This window comes from Gossypium hirsutum, chromosome A12 (genome assembly GCF_007990345.1).
Source record: "Gossypium hirsutum isolate 1008001.06 chromosome A12, Gossypium_hirsutum_v2.1, whole genome shotgun sequence".
NCBI classification, from domain to species: Eukaryota; Viridiplantae; Streptophyta; class Magnoliopsida; order Malvales; family Malvaceae; genus Gossypium; species Gossypium hirsutum.
The window spans coordinates 41037667-41062569 of NC_053435.1; the positions used below are offsets into that span (position 1 = coordinate 41037667).

General features: G+C 38.2%; 1 non-coding gene across 1 annotated transcript; it reads right to left on the reverse strand.

The window, feature by feature from the left end:
- Window positions 1-7422: 7422 nt before the first annotated feature.
- LOC121212020 (small nucleolar RNA R71) lies at window positions 7423-7528 on the reverse strand. Its single transcript, XR_005907232.1, has one exon. It is a non-coding gene; the product is annotated as a small nucleolar RNA R71 (small nucleolar RNA).
- Window positions 7529-24903: the final 17375 nt, after the last annotated feature.

Genomic DNA, 24903 nt, shown 5'->3' on the forward strand with positions numbered 1-24903 from the left:
TAGAAACTCCATAACCTCGCTCTTAAGTCTAGGCCACCAGTAAAGCTCCCGCAAGTTCCGATACATCTTGTTTTCTGCCTAGATGCATAGCATAGAGGCTGCTATGTGCTTCTCGCAAAATAGACTGTCTTAGATCACTGTCCTTAGGTATACACATTCTCCCACGGAAACACAACACTCATGCACTATTTATCCCAAAATCTGATGTCTCCCCATTCTCTACTTGTCTAAGACATTTAATGTTTAATGTTTTTAATGTTTTTAAGTCTATGCGATTTCTTGACACAATTGATGATTGTTCTGCGGTATCTGATTTAGAGGATTTAATAGTGGAAAAGGAGCTCAACTATGTTGAGGATCTATTGGAATAAATTTTGATATCAGATCCTCCAAAGGAGGATGAATACTTAGCTTTGCTAGAAGCTAATCAAAGGGGATTTAATCCGTAAACCTGCTTTGAATCTTTAGAGTTAGAGAAGAGGGATTATGCCCAACCAAAAGCATCAATCGAGGAGCCACCTAAATGAGAACTAAAGGTACTTCCCTCACATTTGAAATATGTTTATTTAGGTAACGCTTCTACTCTTCTTGTGATTGTTTCAGCAGAATTAACTACTGAACAAGAAGAGAAACTCATCTCGGTGTTGAAATAATTCAAGAAGGTTATCGGATGGACCATAGTCGATATCCGTGGTATTAGTCTATTTGTATGCATGCACAAGATTATCTTAGAAGATGGTGAAAAAGAGACGATTGATGGACAACGAAGACTGAACCCTATCATGAAGGACGTGGTGAAAAAGGAAATTATAAAGTGGTTAGATTCGGGTATCATTTATCCAATCTCAAACAGTTCATGGGTAAGTCATGTTCAGTGCGTGCCAAAGAAGGGAGGTATCACAGTCGTAGAAAACAAGAATAACGAGTTCATACCAACTAGAATAGTTACAGGATGGAGGATTTGCATTGATTATCGGAGGCTGACCAAGGCAACTAGGAAAGATCACTTTCCTTTGCTGTTCTTGGATCATATGTTGGATAGACTCGCAGGGTGAGACTATTACTATTTTCTCGATGGATACTCGGGGTATAATCAGATTACAATAGCACCAAAAGATCAACACAAGACAATGTTCACCTACCCGTAAGGTACATTTGCATTTAGACGCATGCCATTTGGTTTATGTAATGCACCTGCTACATTTCAAAGATGTATGATGTCTATTTTTACTGAAATGGTTGAGAAGTACTTGGAAGTTTTTATGGATGACTTTTCAGTATTCGAAGATACTTACGATGATTGCTTAGCCAATTTAGCTAGGGTACTAAGACGATGCGAAGAAACGAACCTAATACTTAATCGGGAAAAGTGCCATTTCATGGTGCGAGAAGGAATTGTTCTAGGGCATCGGATAACGAGACATGGGATCAAGGTAGATAAAGCAAAGGTAGATGTCATTGAGAAACTCCCACCTCCAACATCTCTAAAGGGTGCTAGGAGCTTTTTGGGCCACGCTGGTTTCTATCAAAGGTTTATTAAGGACTTCTCCAAAATTGCTAAACCCTTATGCAAACTATTGGAGAAGGACACGATGTTCAAGTTCGATGATGAATGCTTAAAAGCTTTCAAGGATTTAAAGATTCGATTAGTTAGGCACCCATAATTGTCACACCAGACTGGGGTTTGCCATTTGAATTAATGTGTGATGAAAGCGACTTTGCGATAGGAGCTTTCATGGGCCAGTGAAGGAACAAAGTTTTTCATCCCATCTACTATACAAGTCGGACTCTTACAGGAGCTCAACTGAACTATACGGTAATAGAAAAGAGTTACTTGCTATTGTATTTGCTTTTGACAAGGTTCGATCTTATCTTGTAGGTACCAAAGTAACTGTTTATACGGACCACTCGGCAATTAAGTACTTACTTGCCAAGAAAGATGCTAAGCTGAGACTGATTGATGGGTGCTTCTACTTCAAGAGTTTGATCTAGAAATTCAAGATCAGAAGGGAGTAGAAAACCAAGTAGCAGATTACTTGTCCAGATTGGAGCCGCAAGAAGGGAATTCTCCTATCATACCAATTCAGGAAACATTTCCAGATGAACACATCTGAAGGTAAGTCATGTTCATAGTACCCATTGGTTTGTTGATATTTCTAACTATTTAGTTTGTGGTTTGATGCCAAGTGATAAGACTTATCAACAAAGGAGAAAGCTTCTTCATGATGTGAACTACTATTTTTGGGAAGAGCTATATTTGTTTAAAAGGTGTGTAGATTAGATGATCAGGAGATGTGTGGCAGAAGATGAAGTAAAAAGGATTTTATACCATTGTCACTCAGCTCCCAGTGGGGGACACTTCGGGGGTACTCGTACGGTGGCCAAAGTATTGCAAGCCGGATTCTTTTGGCCAACACTATTCAAGGATGCATATCCGTACGTAAAGAGCTGTGACCAATGTCAAAGGGTCGGAAATGTCACCAATAGAAATGAGATGACTCGAACAAACATCATTGAGGTAGAATTGTTTGATGTTTGGGGTATTGACTTTCTTGGTCCTTTCCCTCCGTCTTTTGGTCACAAGTATATATTGGTAGAAGTAGGCTATGTGTCCAAGTGGGTCGAGGCTGAAGCTTATCCGACAAACGATGCTAGGGTTGTAATTAAGTTCTTATAGAAACACATGTTCACAAGGTTTGGAACCCCAAGAGCCATCATTAGTGATGAAGGGACCCACTTCGTGAACAAGTGGTTAAGATGGTTATTAGACAAGCACGGAGTGAAACACAAGGTTGCAACAACTTACCATCCGCAAACGAAGGGGCAAGCTGAACTGGAAAATAAGGAAATCAAAGGCATACTTGAGAAGGTAGTTTGCCCAACCGATGAGATTGGTCTAAAAGGCTGGATGATGCTTTATAGGCTTACAAAATAGCATACAAGACACCTTTAGGGATGTCACCCTATAGGTTAGTCTTTGGGAAAGCATGTCATCTACCCTTAGAGTTAGAGCACAAGGCTTACTGGGCTCTTCGACAACTCAACTTGATCCTAAGCTTTCTAAAGAGAAACAGATGCTCCAACTCAATGAGCTAGAGGAACTCTGGCTATTCTCCTACGAAAATGGCAAATTACTCAAGAAGAGACTTAAGAAATGGCATGACAAGAACATTCGAGTTCAAAAATTTGAAGCAGGTCTGCGAGTTTTGTTATTTAATTCTAGACTAAAGTTCTTTCCAGGTAAGCTAAAATCACGTTGGTCCGGTCCATGTATGATTCATCGCATCTATCCATACGGAGTTGTCGAGCTCCAAGGTAAGGGAGGTAATTTTCAAATTAACACTCAATGCCTGAAACACTATTGGGGAGAAAAGATTGAACAGAATGAAATTTCGTTCACTTTATCAGATGTTTAAAATTTTATTATTTTCCTTTTTAATAAATGATTAGGATATATTTTTGGGATTAGTATGTTTAAATAAATTCTGTCTAGGAGATTGGAACTTAAGCGGGACCGCTTGTGACCCCTCCAATCTTTCCTCGGAATTGATTTTAACATAATTTTCTTGAAAGTTATTCTCTAAATGGAAATTTCAATTTTTGATTTTTCAAATAAAAGGGTCAATTTTGATCCAAGTCTTAAATTGCAACTCAATTTCAAATTTTCATTAACTCTAAGACTTAATTGAATCATTTTTAAAATTTGTTTGCTATTTTCGTAAATAATAAAAACTAGATGCCTCTTTTTGTAAATTTTCAAAAGGCTTCTAGAATATATGTTTATAGTTTAAAAAAATGATAATTATTAATAAATAATTATATCCATCATAATATATATTAATTATTATCAATTTTAGGATTTTTGATAAGTTTTTAATGATAATAAGAAGATAATCTTTAATATATAATTATATCTATTATAATTTATATATTAATCTATATCAATTAGCATAGAATTAGGATTAATTTTTCATAACTTATCTTTGTTTAAATAAATTAAATAGCAATTAATAATTTAATATGCATATATCTAATTATTAATTGTTGTTATCTTTGCATAGGATTAGAACTTAGAATTTTTATTAATTAAATTGTTTTAAGAATTCTACTCTAATTCCTATTTCTCCCTCTATAAATTCCACCTATCTTCCCATTCATCTATCACTCAAAACCCAAAGCACTAAAACACCCAAATGCTGAAGCCCCTAGCCACAGCAGCACCCAGCAGTCGGCCAGCATACCCAGCCTCATTACACGATGCATGTCCACGCTCCAGCAGATGCTTCTAGGCGCACACTTGCTCATCGCGTGCTGCCTTGCACGCTTGGTCCTGTTCATTGCCTCGTGCTGACCTTCATCCTGCACCTAAGGCTAGCTCCCGCGCTCACCCACGACAAGTCTGCTCTTTGAGGAGCCGCGTGCCACTCGTACTGCTCTAGCCTAGCCTGCGCACGTTACTGCCTGCTTCCATTCCCTGCTGCACACTGCTGCCTTGAACACCCGAACGACACCACCCTTTCATCCATCTTAAGCCACAAACCCTCCAACCCTCCTTATAAATTCCCATTTTTTCCTTCATTTTTTTTATTATTTTCTAGAGTTCTTATATTTTTACAAAAAAAAGATGGTGAGAGCAATTTTTCTCTCAAACTTTTAATTTTATTCAGTTATTTAATTTCTCAGTTTGTTGAATTATTAATTCTTATAAATTAAATTTTTGTGAAAATAATTTTTCCCATCTTATGATCAGGTTAATTATGCCTCGCAAGAGAACTTGTGCTTCTGCTCAAATTGATGACCAACAAAACAAGTTCCACTATGAAAAAGCCAAAGTGAGATATTAAAGTATCTTCAAAAATCAACAGATGCATCCAGAAAAAGGCTTTACATTAAAGGAAAGCAACTATAGAGACTTTATGGCAAGTATTCGTCAAGTTGCTGAAACCCTCAATTGCGAATTGTTTTGTGAAAAGAGACCTAGTGTGGATGAGGAGCAAGTTCATGAGTTCTATGCAAATTTAACTTCAAGCGAGATGGCAGAAGTCCCAGTTCATAGATCAAGGTACCGATAAATTCAAATGCTATTAATGAGTTCTTTGAATTATTATATTTTTAAAATGACGAATATTCCACATTGATGAGCAATATCAAGCCTGAAAATTTGCAAGAAATTCTCAAGGAACTGACAGTTCAGGGTTGTCCATGGACTGTGTCAAAACAAGGAATCAAAACTTGTCGAAGAGAATATTTGATGTCACTAGCGAAGGTAATGTTTTTACTTCATCCGATTTAGCTTATGCCTAGCTCACATGGGACTACAATCTTATTAGAGTGAATGGTCTTATTGTACTTTGATAAACCATAATTTATACATATTTTTATCCCATGCTTAGTGCATTTATGGATGGTTTCTCCTTATAATTGGTGAATTTTATGCTCTAATCCTTTAATTTCATGTTTTATACTTAGGTGAGCATAGGAGAGTAAAAAGAGCGAGAAATGGGCCGAAAACAAAGAAAATAGACCCACTCGGGAAATCAACATGGCCTGGACTTTCTCACACGGGCGTGTCCCACGACCGTGTCCCTTTGGCAGGATTGAAGCATGACTTACACGGGTGGATCACATGCCCGTGCCCATTTAATAGCCTTGACCACTTCCTTAAGTAATCGCACACGAGCATGTCCCAACCGAGCCCAAGTTTAGTCCAATTCAGAAAAGGCCAATTTTGAGGGCTCTTAGGCATTCCAAAGCCTATTTAAACACCTCAAGAGGCACTTAGAGGGGGACGCAGAGTAGGAAGCAAGGAATTACTCAAGGGAAGCCGATTGATCCATCTCAGAAGCTGGATTCATCATTAAGACTGAAGATCTCCCTTCAAGTTCCTTGAGGAGTTTTGTGTTTTCTTATGTTTTGTTATATTTATGCTTTTGAGATGTTTTCTTTCATAAGTATGAACTAAACCCCCTAAATACCTAAGGGAAATGAAACCTAAGATGGATCTTGTTATTATTATCTGAATTGTATGATAAATATTTGACTTGTTCTTAATTATGTATTCTTAATTCTTGTTTTGATATTCCAGGATATTGATTCAAGTTAAGCTCTTATGTAGAGGAGGAATAGACCCTATCTAAGAGTAAATTTGTCATAATTAAGCGGAGTTGATTTCACGCCTAGAGATAAGGTGATAAGATTTTGCTGGATTAGGGTGAAACCTAATAAGGGAATCCATATATCAAGTTAATGCAATTCTAGGGTGTTAATTAGAAAGAGATTTCAATTATTCAACCTAGGGTTAGACGTTATTAGTCTCAAGATAGATAATAATATAACTTAGGGATTTTTACGGATCAAGTCAAATGAATAAATCGTCTGATTCAGAGTCACATAGCAAGTGAAGTCTAAGTGGATTTTTCCTTAGGTATTGTCTTAATCAATCGAATTTTCCCAAAAGTATTTCCCAATTTTTCTCTCTGTGCATTCTTAGTTTAGTAATTAGTTTAGATAACCAAACCCCTTAATTTTTAGGCTAGATAATAAAAAGGAAGTAAATACTAGTACTCGTAGTTCCTTTAGGTTTGACAATCTGGTCTTGCTGAACTATACTACTGTTTGATAGGTACACTCGCCTTAATCGTGATAATAAGTTAGTCTCAAAAATGATTCATTTATAAATTTTTAAAACCTGTTACGAATATCACGCAATCAAGTTTTTGGTGCCGTTGCCGGGGAACTAGGATATTAGGAAAACTCGATTTTTATTACTTTAGCCATTTTACTCTTATTGCAATTTAAAATTTTCTTTTCTTTTGTAAATTCTTCATTTATTTTCTTCGTACATGTTTTTCTAGTTTATGACCAGAAGAAACCTGTCAGGACCACTACTTTTTGACAGTGAGATCGATCGCATAGTTTGCAGAAGCCGAAGAGAAATAAGGTGAAGCTTACGATACAAAGAGGAAAAGCAAGAGGATGATACTTCAACCACAACCAATGAGATGGTTGAAAACCAAGAAATCTACTACCTCTTACGATTGCTGTTAATTAGAATCCTGTATCGTGCACTATGTATGATTATGCTAAACCTTCTTTAATAGGAACTGAATCGAGCATAGTTAGACCTGCTGTAGCCGCAAATACTTTTGAACAACACAATTGAAATGATACAACAGTTTGTTCAGTTTGATGGTTTGCAGGACGAGGATCCCAACATTCACTTTGCAAACATTTTGGAACTATGTGATACATTTAAAATTAATGGCGTTTCTGATGATGCCATTCACCTTCGGTTATTCACTTTTTCATTGAGAAACAAAGCTAAACAGTGGTTAAACTTGTTGCCACGAGGGTCAATCACTACTTGGGAACAAATGACCGAAGAGTTTTTATTAAAATATTTTCCGCCGGCTAAAACGGCTAAATTACATAATAATATATCTTCTTTTGTGTAGATGGATTTAGAAACACTCTACGATGCATGGGAGAGATACAAGGACCTCTTGAGAAGATGCCCTTACCATGGGTTACCACTCTGGCTACAGGTTCAAACCTTTCATAATGGCCTGAATCCTTTGACTCGACAAATGGTTGACACAGCTTCTGGCGGAACCATCAATAATAAGACACCTGAAGATGCCTATGAATTTATAGAGGAGATGCCACTGAATAACTATCAGTGGCAAGTCATGAGGATAAAGCCAATGAAAACAGTCGACATTTATAACATCGATTCAGTCACCATGCTCTCTAATCAGGTAGAACTCTCAAATAAGAAAATTGATAGTTTTCTTAGTTCTTCATAGGTTCACCCAGTAATGCAGTGTGAAGCAAGTGGAGGTGGATCAAGCAGTATAGAATACCCACCTTATGGCCACAACATGGAGAACGAGTAATTAAATTACATGGGCAACAATCCTTAATCTTAAAACAGTCCTTATAGCAATACTTACAATGCAGGTTGGAGGAACCACCCAAATTTTTCATGGGGAGGCCAAGGAAATTAGAGACCACCACCTCCTTCAGGCTTTCAGAAACCACTGTACCAGCAGGAGAAAAAGCTGAACCTTGAGGAGATGATAACCAAATTCATCTCGGTGTCAGAAACTCGTTTTTAGAATATAGAGACGGCACTCAAAAATCAACAAGCATCAATCCAGGGGCTCGAAACACAGATTGGACAGCTTGCCAAGTTAATTTTCGAGCGACCACAGGGTAGCCTGCCAAGCAACACTGAATCTAACCCAAGAAGCAACTCAATGTGATTGTCATTCAAGATGAGGAAGGGCTAGGTGCAGAACTAAGGCCAGAAATGATGGTAAGAAAAGGTAAGGATGAGGTAGGCCACAATGAGCCAAGGCCAGTAATTACAGAATACAAATCTCGTGTGCCATACCCCAATCGACAAGGAAAGACCGCTCAGACGAACAATTTGGTAAATTCCTTACACTTTTAAAGAAACTACATATTAACTTACCGTTTATTAAAGCCCTTTCGTAGATGCTAAACGCAGTCAAGTTTTTAAAGGAGCTTCTAGAAAATAAAAAGAAGTTAGATGAAGCATCGCATGTGGAGCTGAACTCGGTTTGCTCAGCCATTCTACAGAATAAGCTGCCCAACAAACTAAAAGATCCAGGGAGTTTTACAATTCCTTGTTTAATTGGTAGCTTAGATGTTAATAATACGTTGGCTGATTTAGGGGCTAGTATCAATGTTATGCCGTACAAATTGTTTAAGCAACTAGGTCTAGGGAATCCCAAACAAACTAGGATGAGCATTCAATTAGCAGATAAAACTATCAGATTTCCTAGGGGTATTATTGAAGATGTACTCGTTAAAATCGACAAATTTATATTCCCAGTTGATTTCATTATTCTAGACATAGAGAAAGATAGCAACGTTTCCTTAATTTTAGGAAGGCCCTTTTTAGCAACAGTTAGAACAATTATTGATGTTGGCACAGGTGAACTCACACTTCGTGTGGGAGACGAAACTATCACCCTTCAAGCCTGTAATTCGAATAACACATCAAAAATCTAAGGTGACCGTACAAATCATTCGGCTAAAACTAACCATATTGTGCAACCTTCTTTGCAGGAAATAGGTTCGAAGAACATACATAAGCCAAGCAACAACAAAGAACCAATCCATGAAGAATGAAGGTTACAAATCGAGGAGCTAGATGAATGGTGGACACATAAACCAAGAAAACACGATAAACCAAAACCACGCCATGATGAGCTTAATTCCTCCCAAAATCAACTTAAAGTTGGAGACAAAGTACTACTAGATGCAGTAGATCCTCAAATCGCCACTTCTGAACCGAATGAAGAAACCCCTCTTACGGTAATTAGCATTTTTCCATACGGTACGGTCGAGGTAAATCACCCCAAATTCGGCACGTTCAAGGTAAATAGTACTCGTCTTAAACCTTATGTTGATAAAATTGATAGTAGGGATGAGGAGTGTAAACTCCTCGATCCACCATGATCACACACTAGAGAGGTAAGTCGAGCTTAGATTATAAATAAGAACTTCTCGGGAGGCAACCCGAGCACTAATAGTATTATTTTTTTTAAAATTTTATTTTTTAACATCTAACATACTAACCAAATCATGGAACGCAGACTTTCTAAAGACCACACAGCTAGGCACACGGGCGTGCACTAGGCCGTGTGAAAATAGGGCAAGATTTATTCCCCAACACGGGATACGATAAGTTGCCACAGTTGTGGGACATGGCCATGGGCAAAATTGCCAAAACAACACGGGCGTGCGACATGCCCGTACCTCGAGACCATGGTTGAAACTGAGAATGTAACACGGGTGTGCGACACACCCGTGCCATACACCTGTGGTCGACTCTGTCAAAATGAACACGGGCGTGGACCTATGTACACGGGCGAGGGAGAAGCGAACAAAGCAAGCCACGGCAGTTTGACACGGCCGTGTGCACCCACATGCCCAAAGAACACGAGCGTGGGCTGATTGTCAAATGAGCCCAAATTCAAAATTCACGAACACACGGGCAAAAATTAGACCACACAGGCGTGTCCCACGGTCGTGTGCCCCAAAATCTGTATAAACCCCTCACTATTCATCATCTTCCTCACTCTAATCAGCCAGATGTCCCCACAGGGCATCTCGAGCATGCTAAGTATGAGGATGATCGAGAAACGACGTGGCACATACCCTCCTCAGTACCGCCTCGCCCAGTCCACCGAGGAGGAGGACCCAAAGGATATTACTGATGATGTCCCTCCACGCCACAAGGATCCACTGACTCAGCCACCAACCCCCTCCCGTCCAGTTCATGTGGCGGCTTTATACGTTGACATCTCTGAGCGCCTTACACGATTCGAGCAACAGTTTTTTCAGCGCTTCGATAACATTGATGCTACTCTGCAGCAGCTTTGTCAGCACTTCCACATCTTATCGCCACCCCCACCTTGCAAACCATCTAGCGGTGAAGATGTTTAAAAACTTTTATTTATTATTTTATGTTTTTACTTTCATTCTATTTTAAGACTACTTTTTATTTTTCTTTAAGCTTATTTTATTAGATTTTATTATTATTATTTTACAATTTTTAATTTTGGCCATTTCATTACAAGTAATTATGCTTCTTTATATTCCCTGAAAGAAGTTCCTGATTCTATCACAGTTATAAAGAGCTCCAAAGCTCATCATCGTATAGGAACTAAAAACTCCATCGGGAAGGTTCTCCACGATTGTCATGCCCTGCTCGACCACGACCATAGCCTATTTGAGATATAATATTCTTTTGGCACAACATTTGTGGAACCCAACCTTTACCACCACCGGAGTATCCTCCTCCACCCTCATTATTGCTTTCGCCGTTTATTCTTCATGACTCCAATTCAAGGAGTCCATGCATCATTCAGGAAGTTTCACTTCTCTCCCTATCTTATGATTATATATCTCTCTTTGTACATTGAGGGCAATGTATATCTTAAGTGTGGGGGGGTCTTTCATATCATCATTAGAAATCCCTGAATTTTGTCTTATTCTCACGTGAATCACTCATACCACTATTAGAATGAATTTTGATTAATTTATGATTTTTATTGATATGTCTTGAATTAAAACATAGGTATTTATGCATTGATTGTTTAAACTTTAGGACATTAGGGAATCAAGCATAATAAGTTTATTTTTGAAGAATTAAAAACTTTTAGGTTGTTTCCCTAAGTTTAGGTATTATCTTGAGTTAGAATTCACAAGTTTAAACATCAAAAAGCCATAATTTTTGTGAGATCTTGAGCCTTTAGAGCATCTATTATTTCTTTCATGCTCACTTTTATTGTTGCTTTGAGTGCGTTAGAATTGAATTGTTATTCTAGAACTTGCTTGATTATGCATGTTAAGACCACACCATTTGATTTGATATGTCAAGATGATAAAGGCACTTAGGTTTAACCCACTCACTCCAAAAAAGCCTACCTTCATAATTAACCCTTAATGAACCTCTTTGAGCCTAACAAGCCATTAATTGGTTTACCCTCAATATTAACCCATAACCCATTATTGTTGAAATCCCCTAATTTGATCCCTATTTTTGTCAAAATTTGATTTAAACTAATTGCTTAGCTATGTTTTGTTCTTCTATGTGTTTGACTTGTCTTTAAAAAAAGTACTTACATACATATTAGTAGTAATTCTTCATTTTTTGAGCTTAAGTGCTAATTTCATATTCTGAGAAGAAGCTCACTTGTATTCAACTGATGACTAGTTATTTTTCTAGCTAGGTAATTTTTTAATTCAATCTCGATTCTAACCTCTTCTTTTAGCTTGTGACCACACCCCCTAACCAAAGCCACGTTACAACCCTCTAAAAGACCTTTTTGATTGATGTATCAGCTCAATATATAGTGGTGGATATTTGATTTTCAAGCAAGCCTATGGCAATAGCTTTTCATATTGACTAATGAGTGCATTAATTGATGTTCTTAAACACCTTGAGTGATTTGAGTGAATCTTTAGTGAGGATGTTAAACTCTGTGATATTTTGATTAAAGGTAATCACTTAGATGAGGGGAGACACCTATGTTTTTGTGATAAATGCTCAACTTGGAATGTTTGAAACTGTGATTTACTTTTAGTTGAATTTTCAACGTATGAGTACTTATGGATTATTTTATGATATTATTGATAGGGATTATAAATTGAGAAGAATTTATCCATCTTTCACCTACCTCTAGCCTAGCCACATTACAACCTTGATAAAGACCTATTGATTCAAAGTCCTAATGCTACCTATATTAGTGGAGAGAAATTGCTACGAACAACATATGAAGACATAAGTTAAGCTTAATGATTGCAGCTTAGTCTTGAATAAAGGAATAAAAATCAAAATGGTAAGGGTTTCTTTGTTACAAAAGAATTTAGTCTAAATTTTGCTATTATAATAAGTTGTTGAATTTAATTTGAACGATATTATACTTAAGTAGCATAACTATTTGATTTCTTGTTTTTGAGCATTAGTATTCTAAATTCATAATTTTGGGAAAAATGTTGTTCTAAAGGAAATTTTCAAAGGTGTTTCTGAGAAATTCTTTTCAAAATTTGTGCATTACTCAGGACGAGCAATTAATTAAGTTTGGGGGTGTGGAAACACAAAAATTTATATATTTTTTCATACCTAACTTTACTTAAATTCATGCAAATCAGGGTAAATTCTTGTCGAAAAATAATTAAATATTATAAAATAATTAAAATGTGTTTAAAATATAAACATGGTGAATTTAGTTAATTTTATACTTAATTTTGATTAATTTTGACTATTTTTGACAGATTTGCGCAAAGGGCGAAAATTGGCTAGGCTAACACTGCTGAAAGTACAAAATCGAGAAGCAATTTGAAGTTTCGAGGCACATTAATTTCCAGCCTAAGACGGTCCAGAAATGTGTATTAATTCATAATTTAATTATTTTTAATTTATTCCCCATTTGATTTGGGTTAAATAAATTATTGTTAATTAATTGTGGAGAAAGGGTCCAGTTGAACTGCACCAGTCGAACCATATTGAGTGAACCGCACTAGCCACTAAATGGGCAGCCCAGAATCGTCCATAGGCTGACCCAAACCAGCATTTTAGCTGATTAAATATTCTCACAAAAAGGCCCTTGAAGAACTTTCTAAATGCATTCAAACCCCTCCTTTAATTGTGGCTTTATGAAATTGCCCCAAGCCTAAAATATCAAAGTTGAAACTCTCAACTTTGCCATGTGTGTGGCCGGCCAAGGGAGGTCTCTTGGGCTGATTCTTTTTTCTATTTTTAGCTGTCATACTCAGCTATAAAAGCCACCCCCTGCTGATTATTCAAGCCATCATTCATTCCTCCTTCCCTTTCTCACTTTTCTCTCATTTTTCCATCCCATTTCCTTTATTGTTCAAGTGCCGATTTCTTCTATTGGGAAAGAGGCTTTCATTAGCATTTTTGGAGCAGCAATTAAATGTTCATAAGCCACCTTGATAGCCAAGGACAACGAAGAACAAAGAACGGAGGAACTAGTCAAGCCACGGAGAAACACCAGATTTGCTTCTTGTTCCCTATCTCTTTAATTTTTGTTGTTGTTTTAACGAACATGTTTATGAATATTTATGCTATTGAAATAGTTATTTTAATCAATTTAGCTTAAACTTAAGTTGTTTTGGGTTGATTATATTTTGCCTGCTTCAATTGTTAAAATCGTGTTTATGTTGTTATAGGCCTCGGTAAGATGCTTGATTAAGTAAAATCATGCCTAAGTTATTCTTGCATTACGACTGTGAGGTAGCTAATGAATTAATTATTTAAACGGATTACAATTGTAATTAATTGACACAATACTTAATCAGTGCATATTTATTCTTCTAAGGTAGCTGAAGGTTAAATTAGCAATATATCTGGCGATATTATTGCCTTGCATAACTTGCAAGATTATTGTGATTAAATTGTTTCAAGGTATGGATGCCTTGTTACTTCACATAGTCTTTTATATGGTTATTAGATTTAATTAATTGTTTGAATTGACATAGGGATATGCAAGAGATTAGTTCAGTTTAATGAGTATGTATGTGCAATAACATGTTTGCTTACTAGGATCTATTTAGTCGGTTGAATTGACATAGGGATATGTCAAGAGATGAATGGATTTTTTTATGTAAGTTTGTTCATATGTTAGCAAATTACTGGGTTGCTGTGAATTTATTCATAACAGTGTAAACATGAGTTTAATAATTCTGAGTTCAAGAAATATAACTAATCCAACACAAGTATGTTACATTGATTAAATCTTATTTGAAATCGTGCATTAGAACTCCTTTGTTCTATTTTAATTATTTACTTAGTTTTTAAATAGTTTTTGACCATCTTTTAAAACCAAATTATTTTTACCTCACCAAAGTGTTTTACAATTAATTTCATAAATAATTCTTTTTACAGTCCCTGTGGGTATGATAACTCGACATTTACTTGTCACTTTATTACTTGTTGTGATTGTGTACACTTGCACATATTTTCATTGTTCCAATCATAACTGGCTTTTATAATCCCGAAGGTACCTGGTGTTTAGCTTTAACTTGTTTACATATCAAACACTTAGACACAAATTCAGAAATGTCACATTTCATTCCCAACCACTAGTACATCTTTTAAAAATCATTATACATTTTATTACTCCCCGGATGTACAGACATAATACCATTCTGAGCTTCATTTAAAATTTTCTATATAAGTTTTGAATTCCTCGATACACATATTCTGCCTCTGAATAACAAACAACCATCAGACCCAATCTGAAATTTTGAATCGAAATTTAACTCACGTTGAACCTATTTAGCTTGTAACTTATTATCATTTTTCTGAGCTTTATAGATCTACCGTAGGAATGTCAGTTTAGCTTTTAACTCAGCTATGATTGAACAATCATCTGACAATGATAACCGAGTATTCATTACTCATAAGGTAAACAATGATTTTCTACTTAAAGCATATACAACCACATTGGCTTTCCCGGATGATAATCAATAACCAAATCATAATCTTTCAATAAATCAAGTCATCTTCGTTGTCTCCGAATCAAATCTTTTTGTGGCATCAATACTTCAAACTTTTATGATCAGTGAATATGTGACATTTTTCACCGAACAGATAGTGTCGCCGAATTTTAAGTGCAAAAACAATGGCTACCAATTTTAAATCATGTATCGGGTAGTTCTTTTCATGTGGCTTTAGTTGTCTAGAAGCATAGGCTATTACTTTACCTTCTTGCATCAAGACACAGCCTAAACAATTTAATGATGCATTACTGTAAATTACAAATTCCTTACCCGATTTAGGCTGAACTAGTACGGGTGCTTTAGTCAAGTGATTTAGTCAACAAGGCTTTCAACTTGTCAAAACTCTACTGGCATTTATCAGTCCAATCAAATTTCACATCTTTCTGCAACAATCGTGTCATCAGAGAAGTTATCATAGAGAAACCCTTTTACAAACCTTCTGTAATATCCAGCTAATCCTAGAAAACTTCTAACTTCAGACACATTTTTCGGTGGTTTCCAATTAACAATAGCTGAAACTTTATTCAGATCCACCCTGATACCTTCTGTAGATACTATATGTCCAAGGAAACTGACTTCCCGAAGTCAAAATTCACATTTATTGAATTTGGCATACAGTTGTTTCTCATGCAAAGTTTGCAGCACAATTCTCAAATGAACAGCATGTTCATTTTCATTATGAGAATATACCAGGGTATCATCAATGAATACCACCACAAATCTATCCAAATACGATCTAAAAATTCTATTCATTAAATCCATGAATACCGCAAGTACATTAGTCAAGCCGAACAGCATCACAAGAAATTCATAGTGCCTGTACCTGGTTCTGAAGGCTGTCTTTAGTACATTTAAATCTTTCACTTGTAGCTGATAGTAACCAGAACGAATATCAATATTAGAAAACACAGTAGCACAATTCAACTGACTGAACAAGTCATCAATACGAGGCAATGGATACTTATTCTTAATTGTGACTTTATTGAGCTACCGATAATCAATGCATAATCTCAACGACTCATCTTTCTTTTTAACAAACAGAACTGGTGCACCCCAAGGTGAATACCTGGGTCAAGCAAAACCTGTGTCAGTTAATTCTTGCAACTGTGCTTTCAACTCCTTTCATTTAGTACTAGCCGTTCTGTAAGGTGATATAGATATAAGTGTCATTCTAGGAACAAGATCTATGGAAAATTCTACCTCTCTGGCCGGCGGTAATCAGGTAATTCTTTTGGAAACACATCAGGGAAATCACAAACAACCGGTAATGATTTAATCTTCGATTTAGATACTTTAGTGTCCAACACATATGCAAAATAGGCATCATACCATTTTCTGATATATTTCTGTGCTGATATAGTTGAGATCATATTTGAAAACTCATCTAATTTATCAGATTCAACATGGAGCAATTCACCATTCTGACATTTTAATACAATATATTTCTGTTTACAATTTACCACTGCATCATGCTGAGTTAGCCAGTCCATACACAGAATTACATCAAATTCATCAAATGGAAACATCATCAAATCAGCCGAGAAACAATAACCTCGTACCATTAACGGACAATTTTTATAAATTTTATCCATCATCACAAACTAGCCTATGGGGTTTGAAACTTTAACCATGAATTCAGTGTACTCAACAGGTAAGTTTTTAATAGACACTAAATTCGTGCATATGTATGAATGTGTTGAACTAGGATCAATCACAGCAGTAATATTAGTATCAAGAAGAGAAAAAGTGCCAGTAATGATGTCTAGTGCAGAAGCATCCTCCCTTGCACGAATAACATACGTTCTTGCCGGTGCGCATGTTCATATTTGACTCCTGAATCTTTTGTTGCACCTCGGCTACCACTGACTATAACACTCCAAACCCAGCCCAGACGCTATGGCCAAATCTGGCATGTCACATTGTAGTGTTTTAGCGAAAATCGTGTTTTCATCGGAAACCCTTCTTAAAATAACATAAATCCTAATTAACTAAAAAACACCTTCTATTTACGAAAGCCTTGTTTAAAACATTTGATTTTTTTAAAAAAACTTAGTTTCGGAAATGTAGAAAACATACTATAATTTAAGAAATCCATGTTCAACTTCTCATAATTACAATGAAAATAATAATAATAATTCAAGTAATAATAACATAATGAAAACATTATTACAATCTGATCTGAACACACTTAAAAAGAAATAAAAACTTAAATGCTAAAAAAAAACCAAGTCCGAATTATCTTGCTAGCCGGCCACCTAGAGTCCCTCCAAACATGAAACCTTCTACTGAGCATCACCTGAAAATAAAATAAAAGAGGGGGTGAGTTTTCACAAACTCAGTGTGTACAACCCTCGATGAAAAACAAGCATTCAAAGAGAAGTCATCAAATATGCAATGCAATCCCATCCAAATTATCCACCCGCTACACACCAGCTCCGTCCCCCGTTACACCATGTGGGGATATAAATATCGACCCACCCAGCCCACACACCAATGGTATCCCGGTTGCAAAACTACCTTCATTTACATTTTGGGCTTCAAAAGCCATCAGTGGATCCACGATTGTCAAGCAACCACGCGATCCTCATATACTTCCTCTGTTCCACAGTTCCCACCCCATATGCAACCTAAGCAGAACACCATATATATGCATGTCACATCCATAAAACTTAGATTCAACACCTAGGGGTATTTTGGTCATTTTTTCCCTTAGGGGTATTTCGATAATTTTCCCTTAATTATGGTTTTCACTTGCCTTGACCCGTTAACAAGTCCTGCGAGCTAAAATGAACGAATACTTTGCACCAGGTAGGATTCCAAAGAAGAGGAGGTGGGTCATTAAGACCGCTTAAGTACCAAGCTCTCCCTAGATCCAGTCCTAGACATGCATATACCCATTGTCACACCTTAACCCTTTGACTTGTCCACGGTCGCAATATATTAATTAAGTCTGATGTAGTTGTCATATACTAGGCCCAAAACCCTTTACAACGCCTAAAAAAATTCACATACTTGTATCTGGCCCATTAAGCTCAATCATATTCATATGGCCCATTAGGCCCAAATCACCTATTTTTGGCCCATATTCCCAAATCACATTTATTTGGCCCGTTAGGCCCAGTCACATTCATCTTCATGCTCACATAAAAATTCCTATCATATAGCATCAATATTCAGTTTTTGCCTATTATGGGCCCAACAGCCCATCGGACCCATTTAGCCCATTTTGGCCCGTATGGCCAAATTACAACCCAAGTCCACGGAATTGCCCGTGGGTCTCAGGTAACCTATTGGTCTCCCCCTTACGACTGTTCGCGCACTCGCAAGACTACCATATCCAAACTTTTGGCTTTTCAGCATTTCGGCATTTCAACTTTTGTCGATTCATAGTGTGTGTGCAGTGTATGTACACACCTGGTAAGAAAGCGTGCCGTGATTCCCTTAGTTACCAACCTACAATGATATCACCCTTCCATTAATCGTATGTTTAATCCATGTTTTACCCAAAAACCGAAACCTCACCTTAACCTTACCTTGAACACCAATCCTTAATAGCTTTCATTGATCACGTACTCCCTAGATCTGCATTAATCTTACTCATTAAAACCAGAATAATAGATGACTCGTATCCAACACAAGTCCCCTTACCTTAACTATGAACATTCGGCCACCTTAGCCAATGGGAGGTGAATACTTACCAATACCACAACACCTAAGGAGCAATTCAGTAATGAGATAAGATCCAAGATCTGATACTAATTCCCTACCACAGCTGATTAGAAAGAGTGAGGGACAATATTTGATACTTAGCAAAGAAAACCGATTGGAAGAGTAACACTTACACTAGATTCGGTCATAGAGTATTCAGCTCTAGAGATTTGAATAACAACAATTTCTTATTCGACACCAAGGGAGAGAGGAAGAAGAATTGACTAACCCAAAAGTGAAACAAAGAAATCGACACAAGGAAAAAAAAAAGGAGAATAAGGGTTTTCAGCTTTTAGGGAAAAGGGTTTCTGGTAACAAGGTTTGAAAAAGATTTCGGCATTAGCCTCATACCCTTGCATTCGACACCTATTTATAACCCTTGTGCCGAACTCCTTAAGCACAAGTTCTCATTTCGGCTCCACTTGCTCCTCACTTCTTATCTCCTCGTTTTTCTCCCTAATAACCCCTTGATCTTTTCCTTAGATTTCTCTCCTGAACACTTCCCTTGGAGTCAATTTCCATGCCACTTCCAACCTTCTAGAAGGCCAAAATTCAACTTCTAAAAACACTAAGCTAGGATTCGAACCTTGGGCCTCCTTGCTAGCTATTAATGCCACCTCCCTACACTCCAAGTTGCGTGACTTAGCCACTCTTTCACAAGGCTTTTTAATGTTATTTTCCCCTATATTTATTTAAAAGCCCAACTACTTGCCAACCCTAATTCTTTTAATAATTAAATTATAATTTCTTCTACCCCTTAATTCAAACTCAAACCTTGACCAAGACCTACCCTTGCGTAATTAACACTTAACTAGAATTGCTAACTACAAAAAAATTCAAGATTTCGGGATTTTTGAATTTCGGGATTTTTGGGCCGTTACAATTCTACCCCCTAAAAGAAATTTCGTCCTTAAAATTTTACCTGATTCAAACAGTTGAGGATATTGACGTCGCATCACTTCCTCAGGTTCCCAAGTAGCCTCCTCAACCTTGTGATTTCGCGAAAGCACTTTGACTAATGGAACGGACTTCCTTCTCAGCTGTTTGACATCTCGACCAATTATTTGTATGAGCTCTTCCTCGAAAGTTAGGTCTGGCCTACCTCGATTTCTTCAACCGCCACGACTTGTGAATGGTCCAAGCGATACCGCCTTAGCATGGAAACATGAAACACGTCGTGGATCTAGCTTCATTCAGGTGGTAACTCCAACTGGTAAGCAACTGGCCCAACCCGCCTTACAACCTGATATGGCCCAATGAACCTTAGGCTTAGCTTCCCTTTCCGTCCAAACCTTAATACCTTCTTCTAAGGAGAGACCTTAAGGAAAACTAAGTCCCCCATTGCAAACTCTATTTCTCGATGCTTAAGTTCAATATACGAGTTCTGCCTATCCGAGGCCTCCTTCAACCGATCTCGAATCAATTTCACCTTATCCTCAGTACCGGCTACTAACTGAGGGCCCAAAACCCTTCGTTAACCCAACTCTATCCAACATGTTGGAGTTCGACACCTTCGCCCATTCATTGCTTCGTATGGGGCCATCCCAATGCTAGCTTGATAGCTATTATTGTACGCGAATTCGGCTAACGGTAAATAGTCCTCCCAACTACCTCGGAACTCAATCACGTATCCCCTCAACATGTCTTCCAATACTTGGATCACCCTTTCCGATTGTCCATCAGTTTAAGCGTGGAAAGTTGTACTGAAGTTCAACCTAGTACCCAACACCTCATGCAGCTTCTTCCAAAATCGAAAAGTGAAATGTGGGTCCCTATCAGATATTATGGATACCGGCACTCCATACAATCTTACAATCTCCGCCACATACAACCTATCTAGCTTTTGCAATGAGCAGTCGGTACGAACCGGTACGAAATGGGCAGACTTGGTTAACCAATCCACTATGACCCATATCGAGTCTTTCTTAGTACGTGTTAAGGGTTGCCCACTAACAAAGTCCATAGTAATCCTCTCACACTTTCAGAGTGGAATCTTCACTGGCTGAAGCAATCCCGAAGGCTGCTGATGTTCCACCTTCACCTTTTGACAGACCAAACACTTACTTACAAACTCCATAACCTTGCGCTTAATTCCAGGCCACCAGTAAAGCTCCCCCAAGTTCCAATACATCTTTTTTCTGCTAGGATGCAAAGCATAGAGGCTGCTATGTGCTTCTCACAGAATAGACTGTCTTAGATCACTGTCCTTAGGTATACACATTCTCCCACGGAAACACAACACTCCTTCACTATTTATCCCAAAGTCTGATGTCTCCCCATTCTCTACTTGTCTAAGACGAGCACCCAAGGTCTCATCCATCAACTGCTTACTCCTTATCTGCTTGACCCACATTGGCTTTACTTAAAGCTCATCTAACAAGCTACCATCATCCAACAAGCTTAATCGGGCGAGCATAGCCCTCAAGTCTGACTTAGCCCTACGACTCAATGCGTCAGCTACCACATTCACTTTGCCAGGGTGGTATTCAATCATACAATCATAATCCTTCAATAATTCCACCCACCTACGCTACCTAAGGTTTAGCTCCTTTTGGGTAAGGAGGTACTTCAAACTCTTGTGGTCCGAATAAATTATACACTTCTCCCCGTATAAATAATGCCTCAATATCTTTAGTGCGAAAACCACCACAGCTAGCTCCAAATCATGGGTTGGGTAGTTCACCTCGTGATTCTTAAGTTGCTGTGATGCATACGCAACCACCTTTCCTTCTTGCATCAATACACATCCTAAGCCCACCTGCGGCGCGTCACTATAAACTCTAAACTCCTTCCCAAGCACTGGCTAAATCAACACAGGGGCCTCAGTTAAAACCTTCTTAAGTTTTCCAAAACTCTCTTGTTGCTTGTCTGTCCAAACATACGGTACCCTTCCTTCAACAACTTAGTTAAGGGTGCAGCAATTACTGAAAAGCCCTCAACAAATCGCCTATAGTATCCTGCCAAGCCCAGAAAACTTCAGATTTTCGATACCGACTTAGGTGTTTTCCAATCTAACACCGCTTCAATTTTTCGAGGATCCACCTTAATCCCCTCGGCTGACACCACATGTCCTAGAAAAGTAACCTCCCTTAGCCAAAATTCACACTTACTAAATTTGGCATACAACTGCTTCTCCCTCAAAGTCTGCAACACAATCCTTAAGTGTGCATCATGCTCCTACTTATCTTTTGAGTACACCAGAATGTCAGCTATAAAGACTACCACAAATTGATCTAAGTAGGGTTGGAAAACCCGATTCATGAGATCCATGAAAGCGGCAGGTGCGTTCGTCAGCCCGAATGGCATCACCAAGAACTCGTAGTGCCCATAACGAGTTCTGAAAGCTGTCTTATGAACATCCGCCTCCTTAACCCTTAATTGGTGCTATCTTGAACGTAGATCAATCTTTGAGAAAACAAAAGCTCCCCTAAACTGATCAAAAAGATCACCGTCATCTCATTCGCAATAATCTCAAACATATCACCCAAAGACTCAGTCTTATTGCATGCAACATATGAATGCATCGTTCCAATATCAATCGAGGCTGTGTAAGGTAACTCGTATATAAGGAACATACCCATTATCATATTTGGGGCATCATCGTCCCTTGGCAACGAGCTGCATAAACCAAAGCTGGCAGTCTCGCCTCAGCATGGCCTGCATTTCGGCCCAGTGCTCCACGTCCTCGTCTATTGCTGTTACCGCCCTTGGCCTGTCCATGACCCTTTGGCGGCAACTGTCCACCCCTTGGTGGTTGAGCACTACCTTGACCCACTACTGGCTCTCGACCTAGCATTCGGGGGCAATCCTTGATCCTAAGCTCCATAGACCCACAAGCGACACAAGCTCCCATCCTATTCCAACACTCGCCTCTGTGGCTTCTCCCATAGTCAGCACAAGGTGGCACCCCTGGATTAGCAGTAGAGGGCCCTGCTCTAACTGGCCCATTAACTTTGGCCCTAGCCCTAGGCCTCTGTCCAACACCAGAAGTCTCAGCCTCCCTTTTATTCTTACCCATTTCTTTTTCCCGATTTAAGTGCTCAGAGCGCTTAACCTCTTCCGCTATCTTTACCTTCTCCACCAAATCTGAGAAAACTCACTCCCTTTGTGGAGCTATCAGTACCCTGAGGCTATCTCTAAGTCCATCATGAAACCTAACGCAACGTTCATAGTCCGTTGCCACCATTACTCTTGCATACCTACTAAGGCGTAGAAACTCCGCTTCATACTCCGCCACCGATCTGTTTCCTTGGGTCAAGTTCAGGAAGTCCTTCCTTTTAGCATCCACATAGCTTGTACCCACATACTTCCCTTGGAATGCAGCTTTGAAAAACTCCCAAGTGACCTGCTCAGGTTGAGTGCCCTCTTTCATTGTCAGCCACCACTGGTAAGCTTCTTCCCTTAGCAGTGACACTGCCCCTTTCAGCTTTTGTTCATGTGAATAGTCCAGATCCTCCATTATCCTTTCCATGGCCTCCAACCAATATTCAGTCACGTTAGGAGCCACACTAGCCACGCCCTTAAAAATCTCAGCCCCATTTGATCGAAATCGCTCCGAAATGGACCCTCGATTCTCCGTGCCATTATTGGGCCCAGCGACCCTCTCCAAAATTCTCAGCATTGCCTGCGACAATGCATATTCTCCCGCGGCCCGATCATACGGTCCATTTCCAGTCGCCAGTGAGGCTGGAGCCTCTTCTACTCTAACATCGAGCATATGGCCCGATGCCAATAATTCAGCCCTAACTCTTCCGCGGCCTCGGCCACAGCCTCTTGCACCTCTTCTAGCACTCATCGTCATTTCACATATTTCCTGGATTAAGAATTTTATGAAGTTTTAGTTAGTTTCAAGAATTACACTAATGTTTTATGAAAATATTTAAAGAGAAGATCATTTTCGAAAATCCTCTACAGTTTCTAGATCCTATGGGCTTTAGTTCCGTTCTAACAATCATCTAAAGTAGCCCTCTAACTATCTACTGTATAATAATTTAAAAAAAACTTAAATAAAAGTTCTTACTTGGTTCAATGTCGAAGACTCGGTGTGCCGCTCAACAAGATTTCCCTTTTTCCATAACAGTGTGATCCAAAATATTTTTAAAATAGAAAAAGAAACCAAATAGTAATAAGGCCCACTTCAGAGCCTGAGTTTTGCAACTTGGGCTCTGATACCACTAAATGTAACACCCCAAACCCGGCCCAGACGCTATGGCCGAATCTGGTGTGCCACATTGAAGTGTTTTAGTGAAAACCGTGTTTTCATCGAAAACCCTTCTTAAAATAAAAGAAATCCTAATTAACTAAAAAAAACCTTCCAGTTATGAAAGCCTTGTTTAAAATATTTGATTTAAAAAAAAACTTAGTTGCGGAAACGTAGAAAACATACTATAATTTAAGAAATCCATGTTCAACTTGTAATTATAATGAAAATAATAATAATAATTCAAGTAATAATAACATAATAAAAACCTTAATACAATCTGATCTGAACACACTTAAAAAGAAATAAAAACTTAAATGCTAAAAAAAACCAAGTCCGAATTATCTTACTAGCCGGCCACCTAGAGTCCTTCCAAACATCGAACCTTCTACTGAGCATTACCTGAAAATAAAATAAAAGAAGGGGTGAGTTTTCGCAAACTTAGTGTGTACAACCCTCGATGAAAAACAAGCATTCAAAGAGAAATCATCAAGCATGCAATGCAATCCCATCCAAATTATCCATCAGCTACACATCAGCTCCGTCCCCCGTCACACCATGTGGGGATATAAATATAGACTCACCCAGCCCACACAACAATGGTAGCCCGGTTGTGGAACTACCTTCATTTACATTTTGGGCTTCAAAAGCCGTCGGTGGATCCACGATTGTTAGGCAACCATGCGATCCTTATATACTTCCTCTGTTTCACAGTTCCCACCCCTTATGCAACCTAAGCAGAACATCATATGTATGCATGTCACATCCATAAAACTTACATTCAACACCTAGGGGTATTTTGGTCATTTTCTCCCTTAGGGGCATTTTGGTAATTTTCCCTTAATTATGGTTTTCGCTTACCTTGACCCGTTAACAAGTTTCGCGAGCTAAGATGAACGAATACTATGCACCAAGTAGGATTCCAGAGAAGA